Here is a 19,336-nt window from a genome sequence, read left to right as displayed (position 1 = left end):
TCTTTTAGCCCAGTAATGCTTTTCACAGAGGGGAGGGCTTTTGACCCTCAATTGTGTAGAGCAAGAGGAGGGCTTAGGGGTGGAGCTATGGGGGGAGGTATTAAGGGGAGAGCAGACAGGAAGGCAGCCCTCTTGGATCCCAGCAAAGTGTGAGAAGCTGTTCTTCTCACGCCTACTCACCGAACCGGAGATGGCAGATTTGAGGACCCTGTTGGAGCTAGCAACGTTATTGTCGCATGAGAGAGGGGCTTCCTGGGTGCTCCAGCAGCTGCAAATGGCTGTGGGGCAGGCTACTGTGGAGCCGAGAGGATGCGGGAGACCGGCAACTCAGAGCGGGAGACCGGCAACTCAGGAGGAGGCAGGGTGCCGCGCGAGGCCTATGCGGCGGTCAAGACCCCCTGAACGCCTGAGTCCTGAGACAGGGGTGAAGAAGAGATCAAGAGGCGGAGCGACGCCAGGTGCAAGCAGGAGAGGTTGGGCAGCAGCGACATCGACCTCGGTGGAGCAGAGGAGTGGCGATGCCATTGAAGAGGCAGACCACACAGCAAGAGCAGGAACCAGGCTGCAGCGCACAGTGGCAACATGGAGGAGCATCGCCAAGAGTGAACGTTGAGGCAGGAAGCAAAGCAGGTGTACAGGACCTGAGTGCAGAGCTGTTGGAGGTGAAGGGGGACTCCCTACACCTAGTGGACCGGTATAGTGATTTCGGTGAGGAGGACTCAGAGGAGCAGCCTGTGGCAGGACCGGTGGACTTGAGTATGGCCGCCTTGGCTCAGTTGTTACAGACTTTCTCTGCAGGAACAGACGGTGGAGCTGATGGCTCTGGCTTAACAGGGAGGCGGATGGAGAGTGGGGATGGAAACTGGAATAGGCGGGAAGTGGCAGCAGGCCAAGAGAGGCGTGGGAATTTTTTACGGCCTGATACTTTCATGTTGCAGGAGCGGAGAACGAGCAGGGGCCACTCTAGGGAGAGCAGGAGGAACAGCCAAGCAGAGAGCAGCAGGGGTTGCACACGGTCCCCTTATCAGAGAGGCGACAGAGGTAGGGACTGGATATCTCCAACCTGGGCCAGGCTGGATAGACAGGGCAGGGACTGGACAAGTACACAGAGGTCACGCTCTCATTCGTGGAGGTGGGAAGAGCCCAGGAGGAGCGCAGGGCAAGGGAGTCTCCAGGAATTATGCCTTGTCTGACTGAGCCGGGTGCAGGACCAACAATGACACTTATTTCTTCAGGTGAGGTGTCACAGACTGTTAATGCCACTATTGTGTGTGAGGGGATGGATGCAGGACGAATGACACTCTTGAAGAGACTCAAGGAGTTAATAGCGCAGGTGCAAGGGCAGGGGGTGGCACGGGACATGAAACCCATTTTTCCCCCCACGATTTAGAAAGAGCATGCAACTTTAAACAACTTTCTTAATTTATTTCTATTATCTAATTTGCTTCATTCTCTTGATATCCTTTGCTGAAAATCCTATCTAGATAGGCTCAGTAGCTGCTGATTGGTGGCTGCACATAGATGCCTTGTATGATTGGCTCGCCCATGTTTATTGCTATTATTTCAACAAAGGATATCTAAAGAATAAAGCAAATTACATAATAAAAGTAAATTGGAATGTTGTTTACATTTTTATTCTCTAGCTGAATCATGAAAGAAAATGTTTGGGTTTTAGGTCCCTTTAAGGTTCACCCCTTTCTTTAATGCATCCAGCATGAAGCTTGTCTCTGTGAGGTTTGTAATTAGCTTCCAAGCCCAGCTAGGTTTATTGCATCAAAAGATAAACGGCTAGATTTAGAGTTTGGCGTTAGCCGTCAAAAGCAGCGTTAAGGGGTCCTAACGCTGCTTTTTATCGCCCGCTGGTATTTAGAGTCAGCCAGGAAAGGGTCTAATGCTCACTTCCTCACCTCGACTCCAGGCTACCTCAGATCCCTTTACACCAATTGCGTATCCTATATTTTCTATGGGATCTGCCTAACGCTGGTATTTGGAGTCTTGGAAGAAGTTAGCGGTAGACCCTCTACCGACAAGACTCCTACCGACAAAAAAAGTCAGTAGTTAAGAGCTTTATGGGCTAATGCCGGAACATAAAGCTTTCAACTACTGTGCTACAAAGTACACTTACACCCATAAACTACCTATGTACCCCTAAACCGAAGCCCCCCCACATCGCCGCTACTCCACTATAATAAAACATTTTAACCCCTAATCTGCGGACCGGACACTGCTGCCACCTACATTATACCTATGAACCCCTAATCTGCTACCCCTAACATCGCCGACTCCTATATTATATTTAGTAACCCCTAATCTGCCCCCCCAACGTCGCCGCTACCTAACTACACTTATTAACCCTTAATCTGCCGACTGGACCTTGCCGCCACTATAATAAATGTATTAACCCCTAAACTGCCGCACTCCCGCCTCGCAAACACTATAATAAATTGTATTAACCCCTAATCTGCCCTCCCTAACATCGCCGCCACCTACCTACAATTATTAACCCCTATTCTCCCGCCCGCAAAGTCGCTGCTACTATAATAAATGTATTAACCCCTAACCCTAACCCTAACACCCCCTAACATAAATATAATTTAAATTAAACAAAATAATATTCTCATAATTAAATAAATTAATCCTATTTCAAACTAAATACTTACCTAGAAAATAAACCCTAATATAGCTAAAATATAAATAATAATTACATTGTATCTATTTTAGGATTTATATTTATTTTACAGGCAACTTTGTATTTATTTTAACTAGGTACAATAGCTATTAAATAGTTAATAACAATTTAATAGATACCTAGTTAAAATAACTACAAAATTACATGTAAAATAAATCCTAACCTAAGTTACAATTAAACCTAACACTACACTATCCTTAAATTAATTAAATAAATTAACTACAATTAGCTCAACTAAAATACAATGAAATAAACTAATCTATAATACAAAAAAACAAATACTAAATTACAAAAAATAAAAAAACATTACAAGAATTTTAAACTAATTACACCTAATCTAAGCCCCTAATAAAATAAAAAAGCCCCCCAAAATAATAAAAATCCCTACCCTATTCTAAATTACAAAAGTAATCAGCTCTTTTACCAGCCCTTAAAAGGGCTTTTTGCGGGGCATTGCCCCAAAGTAATTAGCTCTTTTACCTGTAAATAAAAATACAATACCCCCCCAACATTACAACCCACCACCCACATACCCCTATTCTAACCCACCCAAACCCCCCTTAAAAAAACCTATCACTAACCTCCTGAAGATCTCCCTACCTTGAGTCGTATTCACTCAGCCGAGCCAAAGTCTTCATCCAGTCCGGGCAATGTGGTCCTCCATCCGGGCGAAGTCTTGATCCAAGCGGCAAAGAAGAGCTCCTCCATCCGGGCGATGTCTTCTTCCAAGCGGCATCTTCTGTCTTCTGCCTTCCGGATCCATCTTCATCCCGCCGACGCGGAACATCCTCCTTCCCCGACGGACTAACGAAGAATGAAGGTTCCTTTAAGGGACGTCATCCAATATGGCGTCCCTAGAATTCCGATTGGCTGATAGGATTCTATCAGCCAATCGGAATTAAGGTAGGAAAAATCTGATTGGCTGATTCAATCAGCCAATCAGATTGAGCTCGCATTCTATTGGCTGATCGGAACAGCCAATAGAATGTGAGCTCAATCTGATTGGCTGATTGGATCAGCCAATCGGATTGAACTTCAATCTGATTGTCTAATTGAATCAGCCAATCAGATTTTTCCTACCTTAATTCCGATTGGCTGATAGAATCCTATCAGCCAATCGGAATTCGAGGGACGCCATCTTGGATGACGTCCCTTAAAGGAACCTTCATTCGTCGTTAGTCCGTCAGGGAAGGAGGATGTTCCGCTTTGGCGGGATGAAGATGGATCCGAAAGACAGAAGATAGAAGATGCCACTTGGAAGAAGACATCGCCCGGATGAAGGACCTCTTCTTTGCCGCTTGGATCAAGACTTCGCCCGGATGGAGGAGCTCTTCTTTGCCGCTTGGATCAAGACTTCGGCTCGGCTGAGTGAAGACGACTCAAGGTAGGGAGATCTTCAGGGGGTTAGTGATAGGTTTATTTAAGGGGGGTTTGGGTGGGTTAGAATAGAGGTATGTGGGTGGTGGGTTGTAATGTTGGGGGGGTATTGTATTTTCTTTTACAGGTAAAAGAGCTGATTACTTTGGGGCAATGCCCCGCAAAAAGCCCTTTTAAGGGCTGGAAATAGATAGGGAATTTTATTATTTTGGGGGGCTTTTTATTTTATTAGGGGGCTTAGATTAGGTGTAATTAGATTAAAATTCTTGTAATATGTTTTTATTTTTTGTAATTTAGTGTTTTTTTTTTTTGTATTATAGATTAGTTTATTTAATTGTATTTTAGTTTAGCTAATTGTAGTTAATTTATTTAATTAATTTAAGGATAGTGTAGTGTTAGGCTTATTGTAACTTAGGTTAGGATTTATTTTACATGTAATTTTGTAATTATTTTAACTAGGTAGCTATTAAAGAGTTAATAACTATTTAATAGCTATTGTACCTAGTTAAAATAAATACAAAGTTGCCTGTAAAATAAATATCAATCCTAAAATAGATACAATGTAATTATTAGTTATATTGTAGCTATATTAGGGTTTATTTTCTAGGTAAGTATTTAGTTTTAAATAGGATTAATTTATTTAATTATAGGAATATTATTTTGTTTAATTTAAATTATATTTATGTTAGGGTTAGGGTTAGACTTAGGTTTAGGGGTTAATACATTTATTATAGTAGTGGCAACGTTGCGGGTGGGAGATTAGAGGTTAATAATTGTAGGTAGGTGGCGGTGATGTTAGGGAGGGCAGATTAGGGGTTAATACAATTTATTCTAGTGTTTGTGAGGCGGGAGTGCGGCGGTTTAGGGGTTAATACATTTATTATAGTGGCGGCGAGGTCCAGTCGGCAGATTAGGGGTTAATAAGTGTAGGTAGGTAGCGGCGATGTTGGGGGGGGCAGATTAGGGGGTAATAAATATAATGCAGGTGTCGGTGATGTTGAGGGCAGCAGATTAGGGGTTCATAGGGATAATGTAGGTGGCGGCGGTGTCCGGTCGGAAGATTAGGGGTTAATAAGTATAATGTAGGTGTAAGGTTAGGGGTGTTTAGACTCGGGGTTCATGTTAGGTTGTTAGGTGCAGACTTAGAGTGTGTTTCCCCATAGGAAACAATGGGGCTGCGTTAGGAGCTGAACGCTGCTTTTTTGCAGGTGTTAGGTTTTTTTTCAGCCCAAACTGCCCCATCATTTCCTATGGGGATATCGTGCACGAGCATGTTTTTCCAGCTTACCGCTACCGTAGGCAACACTGGTATTGAGGGTTGAAGTGGAACTAAATTTTGCTCAACGCTCCCTTTTCTGAGCCTAACGCAGCCACTCAGACAACTCTAAATACCAGCGTTGTTTAAAGGGTGCGCTGGGAAAAAAAGCAGCGTTATCTACGCGGGTCTTTACCGACAAAACTCTAAATCTAGGCAAATGCTTTTTACTTAAAAAAAAAAAAGGGAAACAAAGTATCAGATTCTTCAGGCTAGAGATACAATAAGATAACAGGTGTCTTAATAATCACACTTCTAAATTTAGAAATTACCTTAACAGATTTAATTTGAAATATGATAATGATCTGCATTATGCAGGTTGTACAATATAATTCATTGTTTTAATCTTCCAGGATTGCTGAAAAGTGCCACCCAAGCTGCAATTCAAGAAAAAAAAAGAATAAACACCTATCGAGACTTAAATGCAATTTACATTCTATTTGTAAAATAAAATAAAAAATATTTGAGTTTCTTTAATTGTATTGTCCTGGTCGTCTTCTTTTTTTCCTCTTTCACATTTTATGATTGACTAAACTGCCATATGATAACAACAGTACAATGTCTAATTTAATAAAGCACATCATCTTGTTACCATGGTGCTTCAGTAGTGTATAGAAAAACACTTCTGAATATTGTAAATGTAACCTGGAACTGTATTTGCGCTAATCATTATAATGCAGAAGCAGAAACTATCACCCACTATGCACAGTGACAGGCATACTGAAAAATGTTCAGAATGATGACCAGGCAATAAAAGTAGAATGAAAATGTTGCTTAGCACTGTTGAACGGTGCATTAGTTTTAAAGCACACCTTTTTCATTGTACAATATCACCTAAAAGCACATGATTCGTGTGTACTACTAGGGTTTAGTAAAGATAAGGTTTTGTATTGTACGGCAGCCATTGTAGTGGATGTAGTTGGATGGACATGTTTTTGAGAATAGTTCGGTTTCTTTAATCAAACAGATTTGCTAAAGCTACAAGTGCTGCTATATTACTTTGTCCCTTTCATTAACATTCCACACAAGCACCTTTTGATCTTACATATGACATCAACTAATCTTACCCTGCTAAATGTTGTGTTCTGTCGCAAAATAGGGCTAGATTACGAGTGGAGTGATAACTGTTGTGCGCGAGTGATAAGGGATATATCGTGTCAGGTTAGCATGACTAAAGAACTCTGGTTAACCATTACGCGAGACAAAAACAAAACACATTAAAAATACCTTTACAGTTGCACTCGTAATAAAACTGTATAATAAAATTATTAAAAAATGTGCATTAAAAAGTTATAAGGGCTCAAAGATATGAGGTCTCAGGTGTTAGAAAAAAAGGATGCACAGAACTTTAACATGGAGATACATACATATACATGTCTAAATATATATATATATATATATGTGTGTGTATATATATATATATATATATATATATATATATATATAGATAGATAGATAGATAGATAGATAGATAGATAGATAGATAGTTATAGATGTGTGTACATATGTATTTATGTTTTACTGTATATTTGCTGTGCATATTTAACATTCCAATGTTCTTCACTTACAGGACAATGTCCTTTTTATTGTAAATACATATATATATATATACCTATACCTGTATTTCTATTCCTATAGATATTTAGGAATAAATATGTATTTTACATAAACAGTATCAGATATTAATAGAAATATATATTTAATAATAAAAAGTACATAGGAATGTAAAATATGCATATATATGTAAATATTTTAATTATCCCTTTCTATTTGATTATTAGAATTTAAATTTAAAAACTTTCTTGCTACTGACTGATTCAAATCAGCCAATAGGGATTGACTGATTTAAAGTCAGCCAATTGCAATTAAGTGGTACCCCTATATATTTGGGTTCTGCTTTTCTGGAATTTCAGTGTGTGGGTTTAGTTTTTTTTTTTGGGGGGGGGGTTATTTTATTTTATGGGGCATGTAGTTTAGTGTTGGGTATAATGCTGTTTTTATTTTACTCTAGTTTATTATTTTTTGTAACGTAACTTTTTTTATATCGTAACTTAGCTTTTTTTTATTTTTTGTAACTTAGGGGGTTAGTTTAGAGGGGGAGTTAGTATAGAGGGGGCGTTAGTGTAGTTCTAGTTTGCGTTGGGATGTGGCGGTTCAGGCCTTAATCTCCTAAACACTCCTCCATACCATTAAGGATGTTGATTAGGTGATTATTGTTAGTTATTATTTATTAGGCCTTAATCTCCTAACCACCCCTCATACCTGTATGGGGGTTGATTAGGTGATTATTGATGGTTCCCATATATTAGGCCTTAATCTCCTAACTACCCCCCTCATACCTGAATGGGGGTTGATTAGGTGATTATTGATAATTACCATTTATTTGGCCTTAATCTCCTAACCACCCCCGTACCTGTGTGGGGGTTGATTAGGTGATTAGGTTAGGGCAGCTTAGTGGTTGATAGTGCATTTATCTACATTTTTTTAAAATAGGAAGTCTTATGTATGATGAATATTCTTTTATCTAGTATTTAAATTAATATGTATTTGTTTTTTAAATATATGTTTTAAAATGTATATTCATGTCACAAAAGTCATTAATATACATTTGAAATAATAAATGCATCAAGCAAGAATTTCTACATTTTAATTTATATATCCAATACTTAAATTAATATGCATTATACATGACCATGCATTTTATTTCAAACATTGTAGATATAATGATGTCAGGCCTTGCATTCATATTCAATATTTAAACTGTTATGCATTTATATTGCATAATGCTTTAAGTATTACATACACATTAAAAAGTATTTACATTAGCTTGTTGTGTTTTTAGTGATAACAGATATATATGTTAATAAATATAAATGTTATACTAGTCAGTAGCATTAAAGTATATTTTTACATAACAGGCATGTAGTTATGTAGAACTATAATGTTAATTATAATGTCTTTAATTTAAAATAATAAACACAACAAGCAACATTATTTATGTTTAAATTGATATGCAAATATTTAAACATTATGCATTCTACATAACAATGCATAATTTAAAATATTTATGTGTAGGACCTTAGCTTTTACAGTTAGTTTTAGGTTATGGCTGTTAAGGGGTCAAAGTTTAAATTATATGCATAGTCATGTACAATGCATACTGTTTAAAGCATTGTATATATCTATAGAATAAAATAAATGTTATGGATGCTTCCTATTATTTTAAACATAAACATATATATTCAAATAAATTTTTATTTTTGAAATAAATAATAAACTATTTAATCCCTTTTAAGATATCTACAATACTTTAAATAATCTACATTGTACATGACAATACATATTTTGTCAAGGGGATGAGGTAAACAACGGATGGCCAGCAAAACCTTGCTGGTCTAGCCAGGCTCCTGTAGCTCAGCGCCGGACTGGAATTGAGCCCCAGTCCGTCGCTTCTTAAAAGGGTGCCGATCAATCAGGGTTCGGGGAATCAAGTTGCCCTTAAAGTATGTTGTTGGCAATTTCATAAGGCACCTGGGGATAACACTTGTTAGGGGGATGCTACCTTCTGGGAAGAATGGGGGATCCTTCAAATCCTTCCCTCATTCCTCCCAGAAGGTAGAACCCCCAAACAAGCGGTATTACTAGGTGCCTCATGAAATTGCTGACAACATACTAAAAGGACAACTTGATCCCCTGCACCCTGATCAATCACACCCCTTTTTACTTAGAATATCTCGACATACCGTCAGACTACGAGGCTGACAAGGCCAGTGAAGCAGTTTCTAGACAGTCTGTTGATGCTTTGAATATCGGGGCCTTAGACTTGGCTGATATGTTATATTATAGCAACACAACAGAAAAGTTCCTTATTGACTCAATAGAAATTTTTAGAGAAAAAATTCTCTTGCAACTACTCAGTTTATTGCCCATGCCCAGTAAAAACACTTTTACAGCAAAAAAATGTGCACTGGGAAGTGAGTGCTCTCCCCCTGCAGTATGGCGGAGTGACCAAAGCTTAGAGGTCTAAGCTTTGCTCACTCCGCCATACTGCAGGGGGAGAGCACTCACTTCCCAGTGCACATTGTTCTGGAGCTGGGAGATCGCAGGAGTGACGACCTGAGACAAGCAGAGATCCTCACCACCAAAAGAAAAGAGAGAGTCCAAGAATGTCCATTACTTTTCAACAAACGACACCAGGCAAACATACCTACTCAAGAGAGTCCAGGATTACCATTAAAGGCAAGCAACAGAGAGTCCAGGATTTCCATTGGCACAAAGATTTCTTCAAAAAGGATCACAAGATACCAACTTGACAAGAGCCTAAGAACCATCTATAAACTTCAGTGAGCTGACATCTTACCTCATAGGATTGAGGTAACCTCTGGTAAGCACATTTAACTTACCTTAGATAAAGAAGTGCTGAAATATCTACAGAGAAAAACTTTTCCTCAAATAAATCTAATGGACACACATTTCTAGCACCTAAGAAAGTTAACTAAAACATATTGACACCATCATTATCAATACACCAATAGTGTTCAGCTGTGCGCCCTTTGATTCTCTCTTTTCTATCATACATTTTCAACAGTGACAAGGGTACACTGTATCATAGGCAGCACGCATACACACGACTGTGACTAATACAGACAACACCATAGATCAACAGAAAGTGTTATAGTTTTTTTAGCGCTGGTGCCCCTCCTTGATTCCAAATATATATATATATATATATATATATATTTGCAAATAGATTATTCAAAAAGCACAATTAAATATATTGAAAGTAGATGACAATTTTCCTAACTAAGGACTCATTTTCATTAAAAATTGAGCCGTAAGCTACCGAAGTTGCTGACAGCTAAATGAAGTTTACGGCTTAATTTTTGTACAACGTTTCCATTGAAATATTTTGTGCATTGCGTGCAGTCGCTCTTTTCACGTAGATGTAAGTTAACAATAGTTAACGCTTCCATCAGACGTCGGATTTCTCGAAAATTGTGCCATAACAAGTTTGTTGCTATAGTAACCCAACTTTACACAATAAAATTTATGTTTAACATCTGCGCTCCTTGCCTGTGATTGCCTCTAGAGAAAAACTGAAACAATGATACATAATTTATTTATTTTTTTAATTAAATTTTACTATTTTTTGATATATGTAATATTTAGTACTGCCCTAGGCATAGGCCTAGTTGGAATTTTGTAGATATGTGCTTGATTATATTTTTATATGTAAATGCATAATGATATATAAATAGGAACATAAATCCAAATATCTCGCCAGCAATACATATTACATATTACAATAAATGTATAAAGTAAAATACTTCTATTGTTTGAAAACATTGAAAAATTGAATATCTCAATGGGAAAGAGGTCTCAAAAAGCTTTTTTTTTCCTCTTTTACACATAGTTGAGCATGCTGTAATGTTTGAGACCTTATCGACAGCTTCCAACAGTGTTTTATCTGTTTACTCATTCAATAGAAACCGGTGTAAATTTGCGCTTTTTGGCTTCTATTATTTTTTATGGGACGCTGCAGGTAATCATGGAAAGTGCACCATCGGAAACTGGAGATAACCGTAGTGACTTCCGACAGCAGTTTTTTAATTTTGCAATCTCTTAAAAACACAGTTGCGGCTTAATGGAAACGAGCTCCAATTCTCTTGTGCAGTGCTGCCTCCTGACCAATAGCGTGAGAGCAGGGCCAGTCAATAACTTCTAACGAATGAGGTTCAAGGGACATGAAACCCCAAAAAATTATTTCATGATTCTGACAGAGAATACAATTTTAAACAACTTTCTAATTTACTTCTATTATTTAATTTGCTTCCTTCTCTTGTTATCATTTGCTGAAAGGTTTATCTAGGCAAGTTCATGGGCAGCAAAGAACCTAGCTTCTAGCTGCTGATTGGTGGCTGCATATAAATTCCAATTTTCATTGGCTCACCCATGTGTTCAGTTAGAAACCAGTAGTACATTGCTGCTCCTTCAACAAATGATACCAAGAGAACAAAACAAATTAGATAATAGAAGTAAATTAGAAAGTTGTTTATAATTGTATTCTCTATCTGAATTATTAAAGAAAATTTTGGGTTTCATGTCCCTTTAAGAAGTGATTGTACAATTTTGTACTATATGAAAAATTATAGAACTTAAGAAAAGCCTTTCCTATGAAAACATTTTTCAAAATACATAATTTGCAGGCTAAAACTATACTTAAATTGTAATCAAAGCTGTCCTATTTGGCACGGCAGTTTTTTAACTAACAGGCTTAGGGGCCTATCTATCAAGCTCTGAATGGAGCTTGATGGCCCGTCTTTCTGGCGAGTCTGAAGACTCACCAGAAACAGCAGTTATGAAGCAGCGGTCATAAAGACCGCTGCTCCATAACCTGTCCGCCTGCTCTGGCGGACAGACATTACCGTAAATCAACCCGATCGGGTTGATTGACACCCCCCTGCTGGCGTCCCATTGGCCGCGAGTCTGCAGGGGGCGGCGTTGCACCAGCAGCTCTTGTGAGCTGCTGGTGCAATGTTAAATGCGGAGAGCGTATTGATCTCCGCATTTAGCGAGGTCTTGCGGACCTGATCCGCAGTGTCGGATCAGGTCCGCAAGACCTTTAATAAATAGGGGCCTTACTGTCTAATCACAGCCCATAAGATCACACCATTCATCTACATGTAATGAGCTCACATGCTAGGTAAAGCAGCTGACAGCTTTTACATATAATATCTTGAACAATGTTTACTGTCCCTTTAGGAACTTTACAATTTTATAGGTCATTTTAATGTATTTAAATAAATCTTCAAGATGTCGATTGACTATAATTATGAAACAAAAGAGAAAGTTAGTTTTAATTCCCCCTCACTATTGCTATACTGTATATGCTGGCGACGGACTACATGATATCAATCGGTAGCATTTAACAAGCATGGAATGGATGTTCCCTTGAGAAAAATAGTTTCAACAGTTATGAAGACTCTGTGGGAGATGTGGGTTTTAAAATATATTGGAAACTTTATAGATTCAAGAGCTGACAAACAAAGCAACCACTTAAAGTGAATGTAAGTTTTTTCTAATTAATTGTTACCTACTTATTCCCAATATTATAAATAGTCAAACCGCAATAATCTCAGTGCAAAATAAATTTTCTTTATTGTTATTTTTATATATAAACTTATCTCCGTTTTATGCATTGAACTCCTCCCAACCATCTTCTTCCTGTTTTTCTCCCAGCATCATTGTAATATCTAACGCCCACTCGATGACGTCGCTTCTAATCGCGTTCACAATCCGGGCTCTCATTTGCGCATGCGTTTACTATTAGCATGACAATACTGAATGAATACATTATTCCGTCGACGTATTGCGCATGCGTGAATTGCGGACGCGCATTGGGGTGGTAACGTCATCGGGTAGTTTGCGCATGCGCAGTAGATTCGCGTGACGTAGGTAACAACTGGCCTGACGCCCCAGGGAAAAGGAAAATACTTCTAAATAGAACTGTCAATCATGACAATAATGTGGGACCATAATGTCGGGCGGAGGAATCGCCAATAAGAATACAAGGCAAAGTATTAATTATTTCTTTTTAGATTTCGATGTTGCGATTTTGATGAATGAAACTCACTATTATTTTTGAAAATACACACAATGATGCAGAGCAGGTATGTTGACTTTACATGCACTTTAAAGGGAATGAAAGGTCAAAACTGTTCATAGGGGCATTTCAGTTTTAAATAGTATCTTTCTCGTGACATACTTCCACTAGCAAAATGCTTCTAGTAACAATGATTGCTCTTTTAGTGGCATATGCATATATGCTGTGAGTGCCCTGTGCACCAGGATTTAAACACCACTCTTTCTTAGAGTATCTGCAGTAGCTTGTATAACACAAATTAAGGGGTATATTTATTAATGTGTGAGCGGACGTGATACGAAGTAGCGTATCATGTCCCCTGCACATCAATAAATGCTGACAGCATATACTGTCGGCATTTATCATTGCACCAGCAGTTCTTGTGAACTGATGGTGCAATGCCGCCCCCTCGGCCGCTAGCAGGGGGTGTATTCAATCGGGTTGATTTCTGTCCACCGCCTCAGAGCAGGCGGACAAGTTATGGAGGAGCGGTCATACTGAGCTTGATAAATATGCCCCCATGTCTTCAATGGTGCAATACACACCAATTCCACCTCTAGTCACTTGTAGCATATGCGCATATGCAGCTAAAACAGTAATAACGTTTACTAGAGGCATGTTTGCTATTGGAAGTATATTGCAAAAATGTTTCTATTAAATGCACCCATACACATTTCATTGTTGACCTTTCAATCCCTTGCATTGGAATCAAGTTTAATTTCCCTATTTTTTTTTTTTTTTTAACTTGCAGGCAGTTAAAGGGACAGTATACACTCATTTTCATATAACTGCATGTAATAGACACTACTATAAAGAATAAGATGCACAGATACTGATATAAAAATCCAGTATAAAATGGTTTAAAACCTACTTAGAAGCTTTCAGTTTATCTCTGTTGAAAAGGCAGTTGGAAAGCCCACTGCAAGTGGGAAATAAGACCCCCCTCCCCCTTCTTTTACATATGAAAAGACCCTTTACACAAACAGCAGCAAGCTGGAGAAGGTAGCTGACGGTATTCACATAAATCTTTGTTGCTTGGTTAGGAGTCTGAAAATCAGAGCAATGTTCTTTAAAAATAAGCAAAATTATACATTTAAAAAAAACAAAAAACTTTATGGGCTTTATAAATAGATCATCTACAAAACATTTATGCAAAGAAAAAATGAGTGTATAATGTCCCTTTAACTTTTTTTTTTAGAACTTTCTCCTTTCTATACCTTTCTCAAAGCTCTGGGAACAGCAGCAGGCATGTAAAGATGGTACTACTTAAAAGATAATAAGAAAAAAGTTAAATCCTTTCATTGCCGCCACGTAGACAATGAAAGAATAAACCATACTGCTCCCCAATCTCAGTGTGTCCATCACAAAACAGAAATACGCCCCTTTATCTGCAAGAATTGTGTTTTATGATTTTTTTTCATAATATACAAATCCGGAGAAAAAAACATACATACAACTATGGTGATGCTAAAGGCCACAATACTTTAGCATTATAATATTTTTGTAATGTTCCTTCAGTGTAAATGGGTTTACATACAAGAATACTAATAAACACACATTCATAAAAGTATTTGTCTGTGGCTAAAACTATTAGTTCTTAATCAGTGTTGAGTAGGTCACTATAAGCTAATAAAGATGGTGAACTGTCACTGTTGGTGACTAACACCTTCTCAGGGGAATACTTTAATCAATTGCTAATTGCATGGAAGGCGTACTAAAGGCAGAACTCTATGAAATCTAACATGCTTTACAGAAATATTAAGAACCACTTCCATTGTCTGATCGTGGAAATAAAACATGGATGTAAATATTAGGGGTGATGTTTTGTCATTTATGTGTAACACTTTACAACAATGCACCTTTACAGTTAATAAGAACAATTATTTTTTTCAGGTTTGAAGTGAGAGGAAAATATTCTAAACAGTATTGATCTGAGATTTCCCTAGAAGACATCAAAATCATTATTTGTCTTTCAAAAGTGGTCATTATTGACTGCCCACAAAATAGGAATATGAGTGTGACAGTATAAACATTCCATTTATGTAAAAATATATATATATATATAGATCCCTGCAGCTCTGCAGCAAGGAAGTTCTATGCTTTATTTAGAAAGTTCAGTGTACAGTGCTCTGTGGCATAACAAAACAATACAGTAATCCTTGAAAACAAACAGCGAGGTTGCGACTTAGCTAGTGTGTGACTTAAGGCTGTGATACACTGCAAGCGGAGCGGTGCGCAGCGGGTAGATGCAGCTCTGCGCGCTCAGTGTGTCCTGCCTTTTCATCTCTGAGCACTCTGCTGCGTCAGGTCGCGTAGCTGAGCGCTCAGAGAGGAAATATTTGATCTTCAGAAGCGATGCGACGCGGAGCGAAGCAGCTGCTTCGCCTCGCGTCGCTCCGCTTGCAGTGTGTCACAGCCTTTATACTGTGCATAATTTGTTGTTGTATGTACAACTGTATTTAAAAATTGCAAAAAATTTACTATTCTCTGGGTTCACAACTTTGTATAGAAAGTGACAGAAAAATAGATTTTAAAAGTAGAAAGTTACATTTCTGCACAGGCGGACAATCTGTTCACATCAGCTCTGCTAGATGTGTACATGTGTACAAAAAACAAAACATTTACAGCTATACCTCACTTTACAGCGCTTCACTTTACAGCGCTTCGCTTATACAGCGCTTTGTGGAGCCGAAGTTCAACCTCCAAATATTTGAAACAGTGCTGTAATCTTCGTGAGATTGCGAGAAAAGTGACTGACACCATTTGTTATGTGCAGTTCACTTTGTTTACAGCATTACAGTGCAATCTGTGTCTCAGTATTATAGTCTGGCAAATTTTACTACAGTAATTGTCACTATTTTACAGGTACAGTATTTATTGAATACTGTGCTGTGCTAGTGTTAAACTAAACATAGCAATATTGCACCTCTAATATATGTTAGTTTAAACATGTTTTTAAACACACTGGCAAGTGAAAAGAAAGCTAAAACTGCCTTGTTTCACTTTAAGGCGGTTTTCGCTTTACAGCGGGGCTCCGGTCCCTAACCCGCTGTATGAGCGGGGTATACCTGTACAAGGATATTGAAGTTTTTTCAGGAGGTGGTAGGCCTGAATTGTTAATTTGATTTTCACTACATCAATCGAATAGTTAAAGGTAAAGTTTATTTACACTTTTCTATTCTTGCTTTTAGTATTGCATTTACTGTAGATAACAATTAGATTGTGTTGCATAGGTGAGCAATTAGGAGGGGCCCACCCTATCCTTCTGGGGCTATTTAAAGCAATTGACATTAGTTCTGCTAAACATTAGTTCTGCTAGATAAAAAAGGATCAAGCTTACAAAAGATCAAATAAATAAGGATATTTGAGTTATTTCAGGAGGTATTCAGGGGGTATTTATTCTGTAAAGAAAACCTTTTAATTGACCTATTCTTAAAGTGTTGTTAAGTTTTAAACATCTCAGATACAGTGTAATGGCTGCTTTACAATTTGCTACATTTTGGAGAGCTAGTGTTTTCTCTCTTAAATGGACATGAAACCCAAACATTTTCTTTCATGATTCAGATAGAGAATTCAATTTTAAACAACTTTCTAATTAACTTCTATGATCTAATCTGTTTTATTCTCTTGGTATAATTTGTTGAAGGAGCAGCAATGCACTACTAGTTTCTAACTGAACACATGAAAGAGCCAATGACAATCAGTTTATATATGCAGCCACCAATCAACAGCTAGAACCTAGGTTCTCTGCTGCACATGAACTTGCCTAGATAAACATTTCAGCAAAGGATAACAAGAGAAAGAAGCAAATTAAATAATAGAAGTAAATTGGAAAGTTGTTTGAAATTGTATTCTCTATCTGAATCATGAAAGAAAAATGTTGTGTTTCATATCCCTTTAACCCCTTGAGTGCTAATGACGGCTCTGAGCCATCACAAATTGTCTCAGTCAGGTGCTAATGACGGCTCAGAGCCGTTATTAGCACTCTATCACTTTGAGGGAGATCAGGGGGCTCCCACCGCCTCCTACCCTGGCGATCAGGCCTGCATAGTGACAGGCATCGCCAGGGCTTCACGTTACGTGCGGTGACGTCATGCGCAATGACATCACGCGCAATGACGTCACTGTACAACTTTATTTAACATTAACATCATTAAATATAGTAGCAGGGGGCATGCTGCTTAGAACCCTGTATCTCAGGCATCTAAGTAGCTACAGACCACCCAAGACCCACCGTTGGAAAGTTAATCGCCTAACCTTTCCAACAGTGTAAGTCTTCGGGATCTGAAATAAATAAAAAAAAAGTTAAAAAAAAAATATTTTTAAAAATATAAAATAAAAAAAACCCTTTAAAAATCCTTATCACCCAGGTGGGGAAGTGCTTAGCACTCAAAGGGTTAAGGGAAGAAATAGCTAACCTTAAAGCTAGTAAGATGGATTACTGTAGGCTCAGGAAGAGTTAGAGTAGTAGACAAGAAGCATTGTCCTCAACCTCTGCAATTGCAAAACTCCCATGGTGCTCTTGCTGAACACACCTGTGATAAGGAGATTGCTGCTTCTGAGCCTTGTGAAACTGTGACAGCTAAGCCAAATCTAGTGGTAGCTGAATCTACAAGTAATAAAACACAGGTAAGAACTGTAGCTGTGTTTTTGAGGAAAAGACTGTTATTGGGTGCTCCCATTTTGAGGAATGTGTAAGGTGAAAGTTATGAAGAAGCAAGGGAGGTTAAATGTCTTTCAGGAGCTGCTGCTCACAGGGATAAGAATAGTATTTTGAGAATTGTTACAGTGACGGTAAATCCTAGCATTTGTGAAACGCTAGGATTTACCATTCGACAAATAAAGGGGACTTTCAGTCATGAAGTATAAAATACTTCATGCTGAAAGTTCTTTTATTTGTGTGAAGCATTCACCGCACAGAGCTCCTCAGGCAACCCACGGCAGAATGCTTTTTTGCTGTGAGGTGACTTTTCTACCTTTTACTTACCTCTCTGCCGTGGGATGCCTGAGGCACTCAGCACAGTGAACGCTGCAGACAAATAAAGGAACTTACATCAAAAAGTATTTTATACTTCATTTATTTAAGAGAGATGTCTTGCATTTGGATGCTAAAATCTGGGTGAGGAGTTTAAATGTTTTATTAGAAGTAATTATAACTAGTAAAGGTGTAGCAGTAATATCTCAGCCTGCCCCCCACAGCATGCCAAAACTGTTAGTCCAAGTTACTGTTCTAAATATTCTAGTAGAAAAGTTATTTGTGCCATGAGCACAAATGCTTGCAGCTTAGGAAATAAATTACCTGAACTCATTTCAACAATGATTAGGGACATTTTGGATTCATTAGCTATAACATAGTCATGGTACAATGAATATCATGACTGGGACATATTCATATCTGGATACAGGTTATTGAAATAGAACAGATTAGTAAAGATGTAAAAGATTATGTAAAAGAAAATATAAATGTGAGGATGTTAGGGTGTGTGGAACTTAGAAAGCAGGAACAGAACATAGAACAGTGAAAGCTTTACTTATAGATAAGCAAAATAAAAGTTGGTAGTTCAGACTGAAGATCACAGAAACAGCAAGTTTGAACATAGGCACAATGCAGAACACTACAAGGTCCAATACAAGGTTCAGAATACTTTAAGTAGTTTGCAGTAACAAAGTCCAATTGGCACTGGTGCTTTATTTGAACTGTTAAGGGTGAGGTTGTCACAGAATACCTGGTATTAACAGCAGGCACAGCTAGTGAGAGGAAAGCAGATATTGGTTTCTCAGTAGGCACAGTAGGCGCTACTGGTTTGAGGAAGGCTGTCACTGCTGTGGCAGACACAGGTCTCTCAGCAGGCACAGGATACCCAGCGGGTAATGTTGGTGAGACTGTTATGGGATACCAGATAGGTGCAGCTTTAGGAACAAGGTGAGCACTCACAGGTATCAGGCAAGTTTGCTTGGCTTTCAGGAACCAGGTGAGCCTACGCAGGTGCAAGGTAAGTATGCTTGGTCTCTGGAACAAGGTGAGCATACACAGGTATCAGGTAAGTATGCTTGGCCTCTGGAGCAAGGTAAGCATATGCATGTACAAGGTAAGTATGCTTTGTCTCAGGAGCAAGGTGAGCATACACAGGTATCAGATAAGTATGCTTGGTCTCAGGAGCAAGGTGAGCATACACTTGTATCAGGTAAGCATGCTTGGTCTCTGGAACAAGGTAGGTAAAGGCATTAGACCCCCGTAGTTATGCTCCTGACCAAAAGGTAGGACATGGTAAACTCAAAATTACAATTGACAGCTATTGTGAGGAGGATCATT

The sequence above is a fragment of the Bombina bombina genome, chromosome 2 (genome assembly GCF_027579735.1).
Source record: "Bombina bombina isolate aBomBom1 chromosome 2, aBomBom1.pri, whole genome shotgun sequence".
NCBI lineage: Eukaryota > Metazoa > Chordata > Amphibia > Anura > Bombinatoridae > Bombina > Bombina bombina.
The sequence above is the reverse complement of the archived record's forward strand: the minus strand, read 5'-3'. Positions refer to the sequence as shown.